Here is a 21,206-nt window from a genome sequence, read left to right on the forward strand (position 1 = left end):
TTAACTTATTAAACCAATTTAATGGCCCGTGCGATGCGTACATTTTATTTTTGGGTTATTACAATATCCCATGATTTTATTCATTTCTCAAATTTATCCCATGGTTTAAAAATTATCTAGAACGGTCTATGATTTACATTTAGTTTCAAATCTATCATGGTGTTAATTTCTCCATCAACATTTAACGATATTGCTAACGTGAAACATAAGTGGGCCATCATTGATGGCTCACGTTCCCGCCTCTAGTTGGACTCATGGATTCCAGGTCAGGGTGCTATTGAGGGAGTGACAATTGCTGCGATTCCTGAGTTTGACAGACAGCTGCCTGTTTCTGCATACATCACAGACTCGGCGACTGTGGGACTGGGCTCGCTTTTCACATCTAATTGATCGCCGCTTTTCTGGTTAGTTCTAAACCTGTATATATTAATTGGGCTGATTTTAGTCCTTAATCTTTCCTAATTGGATCACTTTGAGTCCTAATATTATTTCTAATAAATGCTGACATGACATTTTTTTAATAAAAATTATTTTTAAAATGATAAAAATACTTACAGAAATATAAAACAATTTAAAGAAAAAAGAGAGAAAATCACAAATGATTAATAAAGAAAGAGGAGATGAGCCAGGGGAACTCGTACGTGACCGCCCCTCCCTCTTTGAGGTTGCCGGCGACCTATAAGTTCGCTGGCGACCACGGAAGGGGAGGGCTGGCCGTTAGTAAGTCCCCCTCCAGCTCTCTCTACATCTCTGTTTGAATCTGCAAATTCCTTTTTTATAATTTTTTATAATTTTTTTATCTTTTTCTTCTAAGTATTTTTAATATTTTAAAATTTATTTTGTATCAAAATAAAATTCCATGTCATCATTTTTAATTAAAAATAATAATAAGACTAAAAGTGACTCAACAAGGGAAAAAGTTGAAAGCTTGAATCAGTTCAAAAATAAGTTTAGGACTAAAACCAGAAAAGGCAAAAGCTGAGGATCACAATTGAATTTTTCCTTATTTTTACAATTTTAAAATCATTAAAGCGAAGATTTTCTCAATGTGGAACTGATCATATTCTAGTAATATTGATAATAAATTAAAGATTCTTTACCATGTTGTAATCCTAATAATAAAACTAATGACAATGCTATGATGACAAAAGTATGACTAGTTCTTTGTTAAATTACATATAAAATCATAATCTTCCAACTCTAGTTCTTTGTTAAATTACATGTAAACTCATAATCTTCCAACTCTCTTTTTCAATTTTATCAGGAATAATTTTTTTAATCATACCAACATCACAAACTTTTATTTTATTTTCAAATATATCGTACCATTATATTTTTCATCTTCTTGTTTACGTATCAAATGATTTTCCATTTTCTAACCATTGTCATTAAATTTTTAACAAAAAAAAGTCCAATAAAACAATGAAAAACGTTGAAGAATGTAAAAAAAGTTGGAAAGCCGCCACAACGCTTGGGTGAGTTGCGGTTTTCTTTTTATATATATATAAATTACATTCCCCTTTTTTCAATGCCCCTTCACCCCATTCTTATGAGAAAATGATACTTCATTTTATTCTTGATTAAGGAATTAAACACCACATCAATGACCATGACCATGTTGACCAAATAAAAAATTTTCTTTTGATCCTCGATCTTTAGTTAATTTTGCAATTTCATCATAATTCTTTTTTTTTCAATATTGTTTTCCACGTATCACCGGAAGCTCACTATAGCCTTGCCAATGAATTTACATATAATCCATTCATATAAATTATATGAATTGAAAATATTTTTAAAAGTTAAGAAAATTAAAAATAAAAAACAACTGCAGGTTCTCCGGCCGAGGTCGCTAGCAGCTATTAAAACTTTCGGTTATCTAGGGCAGAGGTGCTGGCAAGGCTCAAAGCCCAGCATCAATATTCCTAACTAGGACCTTCGTATATGTTTTATGGATGGGGAGCCTCGTTTACAGCCACATCACCACTTAAGTGGTCATCCATAACTTCGTCGGAGTGACGACAACTATTGATTCAAAACCACAAGTTTCCTATATAATTTTGCTAAGATGGAAACTTTCGTAAATAAAAAAATAAGTTCTAGAAATTAATCAATAAAAAAAGGAGAACGAAAACAAGAAGTAAGCAACGAGATGGCGGGGCCACCTTGAAGAGATGTCGAGAATCACCAGCCGATAGTGATCATTGAGAGTAAGTGTGCGAAAGGGTAGAGGGCTCGTTGGGCGCCTTTCCCTACCCTAGATTACTGAGGGTCTTAGTGAACAATGGTGATTGTCAATCTTGGGTAGACTCCTCAAAGTTATAATATTTTCTTAATTGGAATAATTTTTTTCACAAAAATTAGCCCTCTCTCAAGATTAAGATATCAGAAGTACCGGTTTAGGATATTGTCAAGAGCTGTCATCACGTTGTTCTTTTCTAGAGATTTTCTTTTAAAAAAAATTGCACAGCAATAGATTTATTGAAAATTCAAAGGGCAAGATCAAGTTGGACAATCCGTGTAAACATTGAGAACAAGGTTAAAGAAAAAAATAAAGTAGGATGAAAAAGTTAAAAGCATTTAAAGATTAGGGGAAAAAAGGATTTTTCTTATCAAGTCAATATGATCAATAAAATGCAGTGTTAATTTTTACCTAGAATGAATTTGAGAGTCATTTAGCAAGACCTCGATGGAGAGGAGTGTATTTTACATTTTTGTAGTTTTTAATTTTTATTTCTTTTTGCAAATTTTATAATTTCGTTACAATGAACTTTTTTGTAATATAGTATAATGAAATAGAAATTTTAATAATTACTAAAGGGACATGGGTGGTTCCATAATACGAGTTGGAACCTAGAATCTCTAGTTACCAACCGATGGTTTGCACGATTAGGGTACACCCTCTTCCTCGAAATTTTTGATGATTTGGAGCTGATAAGTCAGCTAAAAGACGGAAAACCAACTGATAGGCCAACAAATAGAATATAACGGTGTGATAGATCTATAATTAAAATAAAAATTTGCGGTTTTAATGTTAAAAAAGTTATTCATGATAGATTTGAGAAAATATTGGAAATTCGCTATTATACGTAATTTGCCTGTTCTTTTCAATTGATAATTATTTGTAGAATTGCAAGGACATCAAATCATCGACTTGTTTAGAGCGTTTACCTGGACGCAAGCAGTATCGCTCATTTCCTCAATCACTTTCTCTTTTCGATATTAAGTTCTATCCTGCTTGGAGAAATTTCTTGCTGCGCCTATCTCGCCGTCTACCTCTTGCATGGGATGCGGGTAGCGACTAGCGACCGCCATTTCCCGGCCAAACTGCAAAGCAAGATTCTTCAACTGCAAAACTGCCCGAATTTCTTAAATCGAGAAAGATCGACCAACGCGAAAGGAGTAGTTTGCGAATTTTAGACTAAAATTCAGGAGAACAGCATAGCGATTGGTCGGGTGGGGGGAACTCCAGATTGATTGAGCCAAAATAAATAAATACATAAATAATCGACAGAGAAAAAAAAAATCGGAGCTTAGGAGGGCATGCAAGTAAAACCCAGTCAATTGGTCCAAGTAGGAACCTTTGGGGGAAGTCTGCTTCTAATTGAAGATGCTCCAGCAGCAGGAGACATTCGACAGACATCTTCTCTCCTTCTCCTCTATGATTTTTTTTTTTTGATAAATAAAAGGCTAGGTCGAATTATTAGCGCACTGTGACTACTCCAACTAAGGGAACCTAACCGACACTGGATCAAGCATTATGGGTCGACTACTGCCATCCTATAATACACTCACATAATGACGAGTTCTACGTCTTCAGTGAGGTTCGAACTCGTGATGTTCAAGTGAAGCGCTTGATACTTAACCACTAGACTACCGTGCTGGTGGACTTCTCCTCTATGATTCGGGAGCTTCAAAAGCTGGCTAGCTTCTGTGTCTACGATTGCAATGCCGGAGAGAGGAAAGCAGCAGTAATTCCTCTGATCTGATCTGCTGCTTGAAAAGCTCGTCGTTGTCCCTTCCCACACACACTCTCAGAGAGAGAGGAGTTGCGACTGTGAAATAAAAGCAGAGGGGAGAGAGAGACGTTTGAAGGGGCAGAGTAAAGAGAAGAACTAAGCCTGCATTGGGCTTTTTTCATTATTAAAAATTTAGGGCATGTTTGGTTCACTGATTTAAAGGGAATGCGAAATAATTATTTCGATTCGATATAATTATCCGGTTTTCATGAGAAATAACAGTGCGTCCCAGCACTGACCGGATTGACATTTTCCCATATCGAAATGAACGCGAATGGACAAAAATACCCTCAACTTCTTTTAATAATTACAAACGCGCGCCAACCTCTTTATTTCCTGCTGAAACTCAAGATTTCGAAATCGGCAGAACCATCCGAAACCCTAGCAGAGCAATCGCGGCATCATCCTTCGATTCCCCTCGCATCCAGTGTCGATTAGTCCGTGGCGACTGAGGAGGTTGTAGCCGTGGCGGAGGCGGAGAGGGAGGGCCTGGAGCTTAAGGGAGAGGGACGAGAGTCGGCGTCGGAGGTCGCCATTAGAGGAGTAGGAGTCGGGATGGGAGTGCGGAAGTTGTGAACTCTGGTTCGAGCAGTCTTTTGGGTCCACTCAACGAGACGAGTACCAGAATGCTTTTGGAGGAAGGGGGGCACAACTGGTAGTACAGACTTTGGCCTGCCTTCTATTCTCGGATTGTAAGGAAATGCAGGGGATGGGAGGTGAGGGATCTAAATTCTTGAACGAAGGATAAGTCCCTCTATTCTGGTTTCCTGAATGCAGAATCCATTTTCTACTTTTGTTTGTGATGATTGCTCATCTTCCGCTAGATTGAAAGCATGCCTTTTCCCCTAACAAATTCGATGCCTACTATCGCTGCATCTTCCGCTGGAAAGGCACCTTTCAGGCAGTTGGCCCTCTATTTCTATTTTTTTCCCCAATCCGTGCGAGTTTCCCCGCATACGGCTCAATTGGCGATGTTGTCGAGTGCCTACAGCTTGACTCCACCTCTCACGAAGAAGAGGAACTGTTCATCTTCTCTGAGAAGAAGATGAACAGTAACTTCTTTTGTTTTCTCTTTTTAAAAATTTAATATATTATTTTAATCATTTTTATTTTATGTTATTTTAATATAATGAGAGAATATGTTTTTATTAAGAATTTTTTATTAATTCTTTGGATAATTATGCTTATTAATTTATTAAAATAGTAATTTCTACTAATTACAATTAATAAAAATAATATTGTTAATTCATTAATAATAAAAATTTAAATCTTAATAATTTTATTATTTTTAATTAAAATAATTAATTAGCACAATTTTCAGTAATTTAACTAAATAATTAATTTTTAAAAATTATTTACTTTTAAATTATTTAAAATGTTTATTTTTTATTAATTATGAAAATTATTATTAAAGTTAACTATTTATTCTATAAAACTCATTAGATTTAACATGAAGGGCATTTCTGTCTTTTCATCCTATTTTTATTCTTTCCATTCCTTATTCCAGTCAACCAAACATCAGAATTATAATTCTCAGTTTTGTTATTTCCTCCAACCAAATAAAAAATTTCATTAGAATTTATAAAATATTTCATGTCTATTCTATTACGTATCAATTTCATTCTAGAGAACCAAACATAGCCTTATATCGTACAAGCCTCGTTTGCCTAGCAATTTATTTATGCACATTCATTGATACTTGAGATACTATTGATATTGAAAGGGAATATTGTAATATTTTGTAATATTATCCCATAATCGAGTTTATTCATAGGCTCCTGAACAACAATTTGGACTGTTAAATCTATAATCGAGCTTGCACCAAAGCTCGAAAGCAATCACCCATGAGCGAAGCGCGTGCTTGAGGGCTAGTAATACTAAAAAATCATTATCGTTTTTCCTCAATCATCTGACTCGTCGGTCAGTCGGAGGGAATGTTAATGGACGGGTCGAGCGGGGTTCTTTTTATTTTTTATTTTAGGGTCTTGTTGGGATCGATTTTTTAAAGCTAAAAGAAAACTTCCCCATGAATTAATTTAAATGGTTTTAGGTCTACCAGTATTGCTCCTATGTCTCTAGGTCCTGATGTAACAAAAGACAGAATGGGGATCTCCATTCCTGTATTGTAAAAGGTTATTAGCTTATTTGGTTTGCAATTGTGATTTTAAAATTACAATTTTAATTTAATTCTATCAATAACAAAATAAAATAACTCATACAAAGTCAAAGAGTGTGTTTCATTTATACTACTTTTTTTCATAACAAAACAAAATAACTCATACAAAGTCAAACGGTAGGTCTCATTTATATCATTCTTTTTCAAAAATCAAAATTTAATTTTAAAATCTTACTTTGAAACTAAACGCAGCATATGTTCCTTAGTTATTAACCGGCCTAATATCCGTGCTATGCATGGATTTTTTTCATATATTGATTTTATTCGAATTTATATTAGCATAATTTTAAAAGACCCTTACTATTATTATTGAAACATTTACTTTTTGATAAATTCGCATTTTAGTATTTCCAATAAAAAATAACAATGTTATAAATTAAGGTCATAAAATCAATGCAAGTATAAACACACAACTACGGTAATAAAATCACTTTTAGTTTTCTTACCAAATAATTTCTCTAATAAATACACAGTATTTTCAATTGTATACCAAACATATAAATTGCTTTACGTCTGCATAACTAAACCAATTATATTATATATATTATTTTATTTTTTAAAAGTAAATATCATGACAAATGAACATGTATAATAAATTTTCCAAATAAACCCTTCCAATCAATATTGTATACAGTAATAATATTAAAGATTCTTACCAAATATTAGGAAGAAAATTACGGATGATATTCAAATAACCTCTCATATGTAAATTTGTTAAGAAAATAATTAATCCTTTTAATTTCTTATAATGGTAAAGACAAAATAATAGAAATTATTATATGTGCTTATTTCTTCATTATTACAATATAGATGAAAAAAACTATATATATATTTAAAATACTACAATATTTTAGAACATATATTTTATTACAAAAATCAAGTTTATTTGGAACTAAAAGTTTTCAATTTTGTATTTAATAATTTCCTAGATAATAAAATTCGAATTGATTATCTTATGTGTGTGTATATATATTGATACATTTAATTACTTCTTTATAGTATGTAAATTTTGATCTAAAAGTTGATTCATATAGAATTGAATTATATTAGAGAAAATAAAATTATTATTTTATGTTGATTGATTTAATGCACAATTAATGTACAAATTTTCCTTTACATTATATATATGCATATGTATATTATAGATGTGGATAAAGCATTTCTTTTTTTCTTTTTACATATTAATGGGATAACTTTTACGCAAGTCTTTAAACCAATATTATGTAAGTGGGGTTAGGTATCTTTCTTTTACTTATAGATAAAATATCTTCTAGTCAACGCAATTTCGTAGACCAACAATCTCATTAATACATATTTTGATCTATTTCCACCTTAATCATTCGCCAAAATTTATAATTCTATTAATTTACAAAGAGATTCCTCACGAAAATAAAAAATTCATGGCCATAAATTAAAAGGGAATAACATAAGGAATATTGTTAAAATAAAAGATAGAGCTAGCGCGTCGTCCCCAAACACATTCAAAAATATCAAAGTAAGACGATCAGCTTCTAATAATATTGTGTTATAACATTTTCTCTTTGCACTATATTTCGTCCCATTTCGAAATATTCCCCCTATCCCTCGCATATTTTATATTTTATTATAAAAATATATGCACACCTAAAAAGTGATTGTACCATATTTTTTTGTGATCTATACGTTACTAATTTTGTGGATAAAGGCTCTTCCAATCGACAACATTTTGTTGGTTTAGATGTGCATATGAGTACTGAATGGAAGATTAGTGAACAATTAAGAGCACAAGAAAGGCATCAGAGAATTAAGTAAAGTAACAATTTTACATTCTTTCTCTCAATATTCTCCACTTTATACATGTGCATCACTATGCACATGTATTTCTCAGTTTTAAAGAGTTTGAAAAATTCTAGTACGGCAATGTAGCGGCTTGAAATGAGTTTTCTTCTTTTTATCTTCTCTTCACCTAATATGCATAGTCTCTGCCTCTCTCCTAGTTGTGTATAACGGGAAATTCTATGCCACAATCATCGGAATTGATGGTATGGTATTTTATAATCAAGTACTTCACTAAAAATTTAAATATAATTCCCTCTTCCACTAAAAAAATTGTAAGATTCCCTCAAAATTAATGTAATTTACTAATAAAGTAAGTGAAAGCTCTGCGAACTTCGTGTGATTTACTTCAATTGTAAATAATTTACTAAATTTAAGTAATTGAACTCAGTTAATTACGCATAATCTACTCGAAATACGTGTGATTTACCTAATACTGATCATTTTATTATCTTTAAAAAGTAGTTTACTAAATCTTCCATTCAATACTCTTATATGCACATTTAAAAAGTGATTATACCATATTTTCGTGGTGATCTATACGTTACTAATTTTGTGGATAAAGGCTCTTCCAATCGACAACATTTTGCTGCTTTAGATGTGCATAGGAGTACCGATGGAAGATTAGAGAACAATTAAGAGCCTAAGAAAGGCATCAAAGAATGAAGTAAAAGTAACAATTTTACATTCTTTCTCTCAGTATTCTCCTCTTTATACACATGCGTCACTATGCATATGCATCTCTCAGCTTTAAAAGAGTTTGAAAAATTCTAGTATGGTACTGTAGCGTTTCCAATTGAGTTTTCTTCCTTTTATCTTCTCCTCACCTAATATTCATACTCTCTCCCTCCCTCCTAGTTGTATATAATACGAAATTCTACACCGCAATCATCAGAATTGACAATATGATATTGTATAATCAAGTACTTCACTAAAAATAAATAGAATTCCCTCTTTCACTAAAAAAATTATAAAATTCCCTCAAAATTCATTTAATTTACTAATAAGGTAAGTGAAGACACTTCAAATTTCATGAAATTTACTTCAACTATAAATAATTTATTAAATCTAAGTAATTTATCTCAACTAATTACTCATAATTTACTCAAAATACGTGCAATTTAACTAATACTGATCGTTTTATTACCCGTAAAAAGTTATTTACTAAATCTTCCATTCAATACTCATATATGCACATCTAAAAAGTGATTGTAACATATTTTCTTTGTGACCTATACGTTACAAATTTTGTGGATAAATGTTCTTCCGATCGAGAACATTTTGCTGCTTTAGATGTGCATACGAGTACTGAATGGAAGACTAGAGAACATCCAAAAGCACAAGAAAGGCATCAGAGAATGAAGTAAAGTAACCATTTACATTCTTTCTCTCAATATTCTCCACTTTATACACGGGCGTCACTATGCATATGCATCTCTCAGTTTTAAAGAGTTTGGAAAATTCTAGCACGGCACTGTAGTGGCTCCAAATGAGTTTTCTTCTTTTTATCTTCTCTTCACCAAATATTCATACTCTCTCCCTTTCTCCTAGTTGTATATAACGGGAAATTCTATGCCACAATCATCGGAACTGATGGCATGGTGTTTTATAATCAAGTACTTAATTAAAAATTTAAGTAAAATTCCCTTTTCCACAAAAAAAAAAATTGTAAATTTCTCTCAAAATTCATGTAAGTTACTAATAAGTTAAGTGAAGACTCTTCGAATTTCGTGTGATTTACTTCAATTGTAAATAACTTACAAAATCTAAGTAATTTACCTCAATTAATTATGCATAATTTACTCAAATTACTTAATATTGATCATTTTATTATCCTTAAAAAGTAGTTTAGTAAATCTTCCATTCAATACTCTTATCCAAATGCATGCAATATTTACGATGGGTTATATTTAAATAACTAAATCGCTGAATCATAAAGATTTCAATTTGTAGCCTCAAAAGTATAATTTTGACAAAATAATTTATTAGAACAGCAAAATATTATTGCTAACTAACTTAAAATAGAAATATTCTAGCACTTGACCCGGAAAATATTTAATATGCTAATTAATTTAATAATTTATATGATTTTTTATATGCATGTATGTGTATATCAACTAGATGAAGACACGCGCGTTGTGCGGACAATTATTAAAAAACTTAAAAAGAAAATCTCGAAATATCAAAACTTATTCATATTGTTAAATAATGTAATTTTTGATATATATATATATATATTAGTGAGTTTTATGTAAAATTATAAATTGATGAATATGAATAAATAAATAAAGCGACTGAATATGGAGTTCATGAAGAAAGATCTCATTAAATTATGAAATAAGAATAAAAAATAAATATTCAAAGTGTATTAACAAGAAATATCTTACAATTATTGAAGCCACACCTATAATGAAACTGGAATAGAGATAATGTCAAAAAATCAATATCGAAATAATAAATTTCGAATTTGCATTAAAAAATTCATTTAGAAAAACAAAGTTCAACCAATAAAAAAGAAAAATTTGGAGAAGATTGATTACTTGAAACAAGTAATATTGAAGCAATTAGTTTGAAATTTGCATTGAAAAATCCATTCTATGAATCGAAACTCAACCAATGAATAATAATAAACAAATAAAACTGTCGAACTCGAAGTTTATGGGGAAACGATTTTCATTAAATTATGAAATAAGGATATAAAAGAAATATATAAGGCATAGAAATCAGAAAAGTTTTGCAGTTTCTGAAGTGACACTCGTAATAGAACTGGAATAGAGATCCTATAAAATTAATCAATATCAAAATAATCAATTTCAAATTTGTAAATAAAAAATTCATTCAATAAATCAAAATTCAACCAAGAAAAGGAAAAATTTTAAAAAGAAGGGAAAAAAAGCGGTTTAAATTATATATAGAATATTGTTTTCCTTTAAATGATACTCGGCTCGGCAAGGGGCTATATATATACACAGATGGTGAATTACCATAAAGCGATAGCTATATATTTAATCTTTATATACTTAATATATATGCACTAACCCTCATAATCTGTATATATTTGGTGCGGCAACTATATATATATATATATATAAAAGATGTAGTCGCCCCACCAAAGTATATATAGTTGCATATATATATATATATATATATATAAAAGTCAATAGATGTCAGCACCCCGTTTCGGTCCATCGGCTACAGAAGGGGCAAAATCGTCATTTTATCACCCCGAATGAGGGAAGTATTTCTAATAAATTGCTCGAGCATTCATGGCCTTTGAAAAAAAGTGACATTTTTCTATTAATTTTATAAAAAAATAATATTTTTACGTGGTGTCTTTGAAATTCGCGCGTGTCGATGTCAATTTTCAAATCTGAAAAGAAATCTCAAGGTCGAGAAATATTTTATTACATAATATTGATCTGTAAATTTTTCTGAATACAATGCCGGTCCCGGATCATTTTTTGGACATTCAATTGCAAAGACGAGAATCTTAATTTCGACGCGCGTTAAATTTGAATTTTCAAAAAAAAAAAAAGAGTCAGGTCGGTCAGAACTGGTCTGACCGACATGACATGCGGGTCAGGGTCGGTCAGACCTTGTCTGACCGACTGCTGCCCCTAAAAAAAAAAAAATTCAAAGTCAAGGGTCAAACTGACCGTTGACTCATCACCTCCTTCCCCCCGATTTCTTGTTTCTTCTGCACCTCTTCTTTCCTTTCTTCTTCTTCTTCTTCCAGAGCCAAAAAGAATCGAGAAGGAAATAAAATTTCGGATTCGATTTTTTCCTCTTCTTACTCGATTCTCCGCAATTTCCAGCTGGCCCCTCCCTCATATTCGAAAACCTAGCCGCGCTCCTCTTCATCCTTTCGTTATTTTTGTTCTCGGTTAAAAAAGAAATGAAAGAAAAAATGGAAGGAGAGAACAGAAAAGGAAAAATCCGAACGGCATTGGGTTATATCGGGATTCTCGGATCGGACACAAAAAAAAAACCCTAGCCGCAAGGAGACTTAAAAAGAGGCAACGCGGATTTCTGAAGGAGAGGAGCCCACAGCTCGTAAAAAAAAGGGGAAGGACGGCAGCTCGGAAAAAACCCGGAGCACCTCCCACAGTTCGCGCCGGCCAAAAAAAAATTCCCCCTCAGCTCCAGACTCGAAATCCCTCAGCTCCCAAGTTCTCTCAAACCTCTCCGCTCCCTCAGCTCGAATCTCTCGCCCCCAGCTCGGCCGCCCCAAACCATCTCCCTCCTTTTCCTCTGATTCGTTATTTTGCTAACCGGATTAATTTCTCCTGTACTGGCCAGCACAGGTAGCCGTCCGGTCCAGTAGTCCAGCTGCCCAGTCCAGATCTCTTCGGCTCAGCCCGCCAGCAGTAGCCCAGCCCGCGCTCAGCAGCGGCCCAGTCACGTCGATCCACTCGGCCCAATCCGGTGGATCTCAGCCCAGTTTGATCGCGGCCCGTCCGAGCTCCCTCGGCGCAGTCCATCCTACCAGATCTCAGCCCGTCCGAGCTCCCTCGGCCCAGTCCATCCTACCAGATCTCAGCCCGTCACGGCCCGGCCCGACTAGTCCAGCAAATTTTTTTGATTTTTTTGATTTTTTTTATTTACAGAATCACCCCTAAACTTCCCAAACTAGGTAAATCCTCTACTTAGTGGCATGTTTAGGGCTCCTTTACTGAATATTAATGCTTGCTCAATGGATATTATGTGAAATGAATGTTCTTGGGTCGCGTGGGTGATCGGATTTGTCCCGAACTCGATTTTACAAACTTTTCATTTTGTCACATTTCAGTCCAGAGGATACATTTTATTTTTTTAAGATCTGCCCCGAACTCTCAAAATTTCTTTTCGATCAAGTCCCAGTCATTTTACTATTTTTCAATCAGTCTTTGGATTTTTCAGAATTTTTCAAGCATCCCAAGGAACTTTCCAAGTTGTTTCAGTTTAGTCCCGTAGCCATTTTTTTCGTTTCCAGATCAGTCCAGATTTTCAAATTCGTTTCAAACAAGTCCTGGGACATTTTCAGTAATTTTTACACAGTCCCCAATTTTTCATAATTTTCAAATTGGTCCCTAAAACTTCATCTGAATTTTCAAATCAGTCCCTGCTCTTTTAAAATCGTTCAATTCAGTCCTCTGGACATTTTTTAAAAAGTATCCGACCCTTTCTTACTTGGATCACCCACCGAAAATGTATGTGCCCCATTTAAATATGTTATTTTGTAATTATATGTGATAAGGTCGGAAATTAGTGTTTATCGGGCGGTCAATTAATGGCTATTTCGACGACCCGAAATCCGTAGACTAAAGCATTCGGAAAATTTCTAATTAACCTAAAAGATTCCACACACGGGGTAATTAGGACGATGAATTTGGCTAAGTTAAAATCATTTTGACTTCTTTTAAGTGAATTGCACGAATCGGTTAATAATCTATAATCGCGTTGACAGTTCAAGAAACTGTAGTCATGCTCTTTTAAAATTCACAATTTCAAAAGCATTGAGATACGTGTCACTTAATCTCGACTTTCCATACACACACATATTTTCCGGTTCAAGGGCATGATTATCGGTTCTTGATCTGTCATCACCCTAGGGTAGGTTTGTGCTTAGAATGGGTCAAAACACAAAAAAAAAAAAAATTAATCACAAACTCGGCTTAATTAAATATGGGCAAATAGTTTAGCAAAGGGCTAGGATTCGAGTTTTTAGGTGAAAATACTTTTAATCTGTAAAAATCATATTGTCGCGATACAGAATAATCTAAAAACAACCCACGCATTCGAGACCTGACTATGGACATCACGTTTGTCTGGTCCGTTAAAATAATGCCGGATGCTACATACCCAATCCATCATCCATTTTTGTTTTAAGGTAGGATTTGTATGCCAATATACCCCGGTTAATAATCAGTTAATTCACGTAAACTCGGCGATAACAAGAAACCCCATTGTTTGTTTATTTGAGCTTGCATGTTATATTTTTGCACTTGTTTGTTATGTGGGTCGAGCCCGATCCTTTAGGATACGTTTCACATGGGGTCCAACGCCCCAATCGTAGATTACGGGATCTAATCCCCTAAACACTGAGTGCGCACCTTAATTTCAATTTCAGTCTTTTCAAACCACACGGTGAGCACGAGTGGGATAATGACCGAACGTGAACCGACCGGGATTCAGTTGTTGTAATTTGTATTTAATTTATTTGAGAGGACAATGTAAGGATTTATTTTGTACGTTTATTCATGTAAGAACCCCGGTCGGAGAGCGGATGGTCGGAGAGTTTCTTCGAATTTACGGTGTCAAAAAGCGTAAGATGAGCGGAACTTAATTAAGCGGTAATTAAATAAAAATGGCGAGCCTAGACAAGCTAGAGTACCGATAGGGCATGCGAGATATAGGCTCGCATGTAACAAAACCCCCGAATTCGGAACCTCGGATTTCGTAGACCATATGCCTTAGCAATTAGGTGTTCCCCGTACCCCTAGACTCGGGCAACTCATCGGCCTTCGACCTTCGGGTCGTAAACAGGTAGTGGCGACTCCTTCTCACGTGCGTCTGTCGCGCGTTCTCGGGAAGGTGGATACTCCCAAGCCGCGTTGCATAGGCGCGCGCATGCGTGCCCCGACGAGACGAAATTCGGGTGCGCACAGCTTGGCGACTCCATCGGGGACACTTAGAGGGTTCGGGCTCGTTCCCACTTGCTTTGTTTGCTTGTTTATTTATCGCTTTCTGTAATTTCCCGCTTATCTACTTTACGCACTTTCATTTATGCACACGTATTGCATATCATACTAGCTTCTAGGTATCTACGGGTCGCGTCCCACGACCGATTTTAGGAAACACAGGTTAGATAGGGGTTCCGAGTAAGGGTACGTCGCACGGTTGGACCGTCGATTAGGCCCCCAAAGATCCCCGCTTGATTTCAAGGAATTGACACCCTTGAGTCGGGAGCCCCCATCCTTACGTAGCACGGTCCCTGTAGTACTAAAATCATGCATTCTGTAGGAGTTCCACGCCATCCTCCAACCCGACTCCAACAATAGTCCTTGAGTCGGCCTGCGCGCCAAATTGAATTTTTTCTATTCTTGTGAGAGATGTGCGATGTATACTATTCATTAAGCCGTGGGCATTTTTATTTTCTGCATGCATGCATCATTCAATTTCAAAATTAGGGTGTCATTTGTATTAACTAGTCTTAAGTCGATCTTCCTTTCATCTTGGTAAGGGATGTCACGCCCGTTCTCCTGCCCACGCCTCGACAGAGTCATACCACCACTCGAGGAGATTGTCCGCATATGGACGACGCTGCGCCCGGTCGACCGCCACTATATCGCTACATTTGTGGGAGACATTCCCTTGTTGGCTACCCGACACGTCGATTGGAATTTCCTCGAGGCCGCCATCACATTCTGGAACCCAAGTCGCGCCGTCTTCAACATACAGGGTACCGAGCTCACACCGACCATTGAGGAATACCGGACACTCATTGGTCGAACCACAGTTGTCCATGGCATTGTGGAACCCAACTTCTACACTGCCCGATCAACACTAGTTTCACGCCTACTCGGGGTTCCGACGACTCGTTTGAATGCTGAACTCGCATACTCCGGCAGCACGGAAATAACAATCGAGAAACTTCTCCTTTTAATTGAGTCCTGAGCACACAGGGTCTAGGGGGATTTTCTTCGAAAGGATTTATGTCATGCTGTTTTACTACTAATTTTCGGGACCCTTTTATTTCCTCGCTCACATGGTCTCATCGACGCGACCTTGGCCAGCGTTGTCCTCCAAGTGGTCGGAGGGCGCGGTTACGAGGTAGCCCTTGTAGCTGAGACCATTCGGTCCCTCGACCGTGTAGTGAGAACACGCGACCGAAGAATAAGAGGATCCCCCATCCTTTTACAAATTTGGTTTCAAAGCCACGCAAACCCCTTCGGTCTAGTGCGCCCGGTTATGTATTTTAATGGCCTGGAGTCGATCATTTCTCGATTGTTGTCCCTCCTGTGTGTGGAAGAACGCAAGGTTTCTGAGTTGATCAAAATTTTTCGTGAAATAGCACCTAGGGGCTTCAAGTGGCGTGCCGCGTGGATGTCACCCGGACCCATGGCCTTTAGCTGTCTTGATTTTTATGGAGTCCCACTCATGAGTCATGTGGGGTCCACCACTTACTTTCCGGCGCGGGTAGTGAGGCAACTCGGTGGCTTACAGACGGTCCCCGAGGATACAGCGCGAACTAGATTTGAACATACTTGGCGGGAGGATCAGACACCCGTAGATCTCCAAAGTAACGTCGAACAGGTCCTGGATGCGTGGCGAACTGTGATTACTGAGCGTCCATACTTCCCCGAGCATCCGACCCAAGATGAACGGGACTTTCAAGCCACGGAGGAATATATCCTCCGCTTTTATCGATGGGGTCCATCAGAGAATGATGATTTCACAGACACTCTTCCGGTCGAGAGTAGCACATCATTTGGGGCACCGGTACCGGACATGGCCATCCAAGCCGAGCTCGCCAATCTCAGGGCTGAAAGGGACCGCCTCCGCCGGGAGGTCGCCGAGAAGAATGAGCAGCTTGGCGATCAGCACCAACTACAGAAGGAGCTTGCCCAAGTCCGCGCACAACTGCAGAGGCGTGATCAGGAGTTGGCGCAAGCAAACGCTGCCTTGGAGAGGTCCAGGAAGAGGGCCCGTGGAGGTCTGCACACATCTTAGGATAGATACCTCCACCAGGCCCTCACCTGGAACCGGTGCTTTCCATGGCGACGGTCGCTTGCACCCCGGGCACGTTGGAAGACCGAATTAGGATTATCTTTTCAAAATTTGTATTGCACTTTGAACCATTCGGAGTTAATACGAATGACAACATTAGTTTCTGAAAATTCACGCATCTCATGCATTCCCTCTCTTTTCATTGCTTTGCATGTTTATTTTAAAGAGAATATTCTTGCATCGAAACTCACACACTTATGGAATCCAGATATTAACAACTGGCGGCGCCCCACCGGTATCCCACACGCTTCCAATTAAGAATGGCAGAGGAAAATCAACTCACTGTCTTCGAGGGGAAAACACCACCGACGCCGGTTCATTCTCCACAGCCCACAATGAACGCGCCACCACCGCTTACCTCCATAGGCGTGCCATTAGCACATCATGGAGCTCCTTCGGCCCATCTCCCACAGCCGATTTCAACAAGCATGTCACCACCGCCGGGATACAGGCCACCACCACCTGGGTACGCGCCGCCGCCACCGGTGTATGTGCCGTCGTCGGCCACTCAAGCACCACCGCCTGCCCATGATCCTACTCGCATGGCCACGCTCGAGGGCAACGTCACAACTCTTCAGAACTTGTTTGACCTAATGGCCGCTAATATGGCCGAGATGATGGCTTTGCTCAGGGGGCCAAATCGCGTGTCTTCAAGCTCCACCCCACCTCTCGCACGCGGGCCAACTATCAACCCTGCCCCTTGGGTCCCGCCAACCTATACACCAGAGGGCGACATAGCAGCCGCCCCCGCACCGACAATTATCCCAGTGCCCGCTCCTCATTCGACGCGCGCGCCGGCAATTCACCCGGTTGACTCCTGCCATCCTCAGTCCACTGTTCCAGCGGCCGTCTCACTTCCGCCCATGACGATTCTCGTGCCAGATTCGGTTATGTTCGCACCACCTCTCTTGCCCGTGCCAGCTCCAGCTACCATTTATACTGCTCCTCCGCCGATGGGCTTCCCAGCATCGAGTGCCCCTGTTCCTGCTCACACAACTGAGAGTGCGTTTGGATTTAGAGTTGAGTTGAGTTGAGTTTTGATTTTAATTGGTTTGTAATGATTGTATTATTGAATTATGAGAAAAATGTGAAAAAGTAATAAATAATTGAGAGAAAGTAATGATTAAGTAATGATTGTGTTGTTGAATTGTGAAAAAGTAATGAATAGTTGAGAGAATTTAATATTAAAAATTGAATTAAATGGTTAAAAAAATTTTAAAAATAAAAAAATGTAATGATTGTGATGTTGAATTGAAGATAAGTGGAGTTGAGTTGAGTTGAGTTGAACATTGTTTGGAAAACAAACACACCCTGAGCATTTCCCTTACCAAGCTCCACAACCCCATATTAGCCTCCCCTACCAAGCTCCACCTCCCATAAATATTACTTTTTCCGACCCGGGCACGCCGACTCAAGTGGCCCCTAGAGCTCCACCCATAAATTTCTTTCCCGAAACGGAAACCGAGCAGGAGAAGAGAATGAAGAAGATGGAAGAGACTATCAGGGCCCTCCAAGCTAGTGATCCCCGACATAGCACGAGTTATCTAGATTTGACTCTCTTCCCGGGGATGCAGCTACCCGCGAAAGTCAAGGTACCCGATTTTCAGAAGTACGATGGAACTAAAGACCCGCGACACCACCTCCGTCACTATAACGGAAAGATGCTTCAATACTGGGACTACGAACAGTTCGTCATTGCGACTTTCCAAGAGAGCCTGTCAGGACCGGCTCTTAATTGGTTCATATCTCTCCGAGCGGAGGACATCCCCTCCTGGACCGAACTGGCCAAGAAGTTTGTTGAGCAGTATCAGTATAACATGGAGACGCCCCCGTCCTTCCTCGAGTTGAGCACGATGGAAATGGCAGAGGGGCAAAAGTTTGAGGATTACGCCACGAATTGGCGTTCGGAAGCAGCAAAACATTTCCCTCCAATTTGCGAAGCGCAACAAATCCAAATGTTTCATGGGACTCTAAGGGGGCTTACTACTCTCACCTCATGGGTCACAAGTCTACTTTCTCAGAGATGATTATGGCCGGGAAACAGGTAGACCTGGGCATCAAACTCGGAAGGTTAGAGGGCCCGACAAAGAAAAGGGAAGGAGAGTCCTCGATGAAGACTGCCTCAGCAGCCACCCCCACTGGCGGCAGAAGGAGTAAGGAAGCATCGGTCAATGCCGTCAATATGGGCCATAACGCGCCACAACAGTACTCGGTGAACTTCATGCCCGCACCATCTACCACCCCCGCGTATGCTCCACCGCCTTCGCCCTATCCGTCTCAGTATCCCGCTCAACCGGTTTATTATTCGGCTCCGCCGACAGCATTTCCATCGGCCCCGCAACAAGTCGTCCATCATTACACTCCCGCTCCTCCTCAGACCCCGCAGTACAGGCCTCCGGCTTCGAGAACTCCTCAGCCGATGCAACAGGCCCCAGCCCCACAGGGTCAACAAGGTGGCGCAATGCAAACTCGGCAGCGCATACAGTTCACACCCCTGCCTACCCCGCTCTCCCATATATACGGGCAACTATTAGCCGGCGACATGATCCGACCAACGGTTCCTGGTCCCAGTTTCGTTCCGGCAAACCAAGATCAGAGTCTACGCTGCGAGTACCATTCAGGTGCACCCGGGCACACCACCGACAATTGTTGGAAATTGCGGGAGGAGGTTCAGAAGTTGATCAATAGTAAAAAGATCTCGTTCAATGCCATTAGGCCCCCGAACGTGCAAGCTAACCCTCTCCCTGATCACGGGTCGAGCTCGGGGCCCACCATCAATATGATTAGTATTTGCACTATGAGAGAGGACGAGAGCCAACAGGAAGGCCCTGCTCCATTTGTAATTGAGTATGTCCCCGCTGAAGCCACTGTAGGGTTCACAGGGTCTAGTGCCGCGCCCGCCCCGTTCATAATAGAAATCCCCGCTCGAGAGCCGTACCAGGACAGCAAAGTCCCCTGGACCTATGAAGGAAGTGTTGGGAACCTTGAGCAGCAATTCAATGTCATGGGCGTGACACGCTCGGGCCGGGTGTACACGAACCCGGATATCGCAAGCAAGGGTAAGGCTCCCGCTGCATCCGGAGCTACTCTAGAAGCCCCACCTATCCCGCAGAAGAAGGTGACCGAAGAAGAAGCCGAGGCTTTCATGAAAGTGATCAAGGCGAGCGAGTACAAGGTAGTAGAACAGATGGGTAAGTCTCCAACTCATATTACGCTACTCGCTCTCCTCTTAAGTTCAGAGCCACACCGAGAAGCCCTCCTACGAGTCCTCATCGCAGCACAGGTTCCCAAGGAGACAGCCCCGGATCGAATTGAAGAGACCGTCAGCTCGATTTTCTCCAATGCCATCTCATTTTCAGATGACGAGCTCCCCTCCGAGGGATGGGCACACTCACGGGCGTTGCATATCGTCTGCAAGTGCAACAATTTCGTCATTGGCCGGGTCATGATCGATAATGGCTCCGCCCTCAATGTTTGCCCAGTGTCCACGTTGAAGCAAATGAATGTGGACCTCAACCGCGTCCGCCCAAGCAAAATCGCGGTTCGAGCCTTTGACGGCTCACGGAGGGAAGTGAATAGGGAGATTGACCTCCTGATCGATATCGGCCCGTGCTCATTCAACGTCACATTTCAGGTCCTTGACATCCCGAATGCTTTTAGCCTGCTCCTCGGGAGACCCTGGATCCACTCAGTTGGAGCCGTTCCCTCGTCCTTGCACCAAAGGATCAAGTTCATCGTGGATGGTCGGTTCATTACGGTCAAAGGTGAAGAGGACTACGCCATCTACAAGGAAACAGCTGTCCCTTATATTAGCATCGGAGATGATGAGAACCTTCCATTCCATTCATTTGAGACCATCTCTGTCATTCGGGACTATGGGGAGGTCCGTCCGTCTCGTGCTGACCGTATGGTTGGGAAGGTCCTTCTGCGTCACAATTACGTTCCTGGTACCGGGCTCGGAGCACAAGGACAGGGGATCAATTGCCCCATCGAGATTGAAGAGTATAAGAACAGGAGGGGACTCGGTTTTTACCCTTCCTACCACGAGATTATCGAAGCCCATAGGGGCAAGCACCTCCATTATCTCGCCGCGCATTATGGGAAGATCAACAGGAGCATCCCGGATCCTCCACTCTCTCACTTTTTTTCTGCACCGCCACACGTCATCAGAGGTACTCTTGACGGCCCCTCCTCGGCTTCAGACGCTGAACCTGTCGATCTGCCAGCCATATGCGCCGTCACTGAGGAAACTCCTTTAGGGGTCCATATCCGCCTTGCACAGGAGAATGAGGAGCTCAACAACTGGACCTCAGTCCCGTGCTACTCGGCTGTGATCGCCGATGTGTAAGGCTATCTATGTGCTTGATGTTTCCCCGCGTGTCAACATGGCCATAAGCCACATGACGGAAGAGGGATTTTGTTATGGCTTC

This window comes from Punica granatum, chromosome 7, assembly GCF_007655135.1.
Source record: "Punica granatum isolate Tunisia-2019 chromosome 7, ASM765513v2, whole genome shotgun sequence".
NCBI lineage: Eukaryota > Viridiplantae > Streptophyta > Magnoliopsida > Myrtales > Lythraceae > Punica > Punica granatum.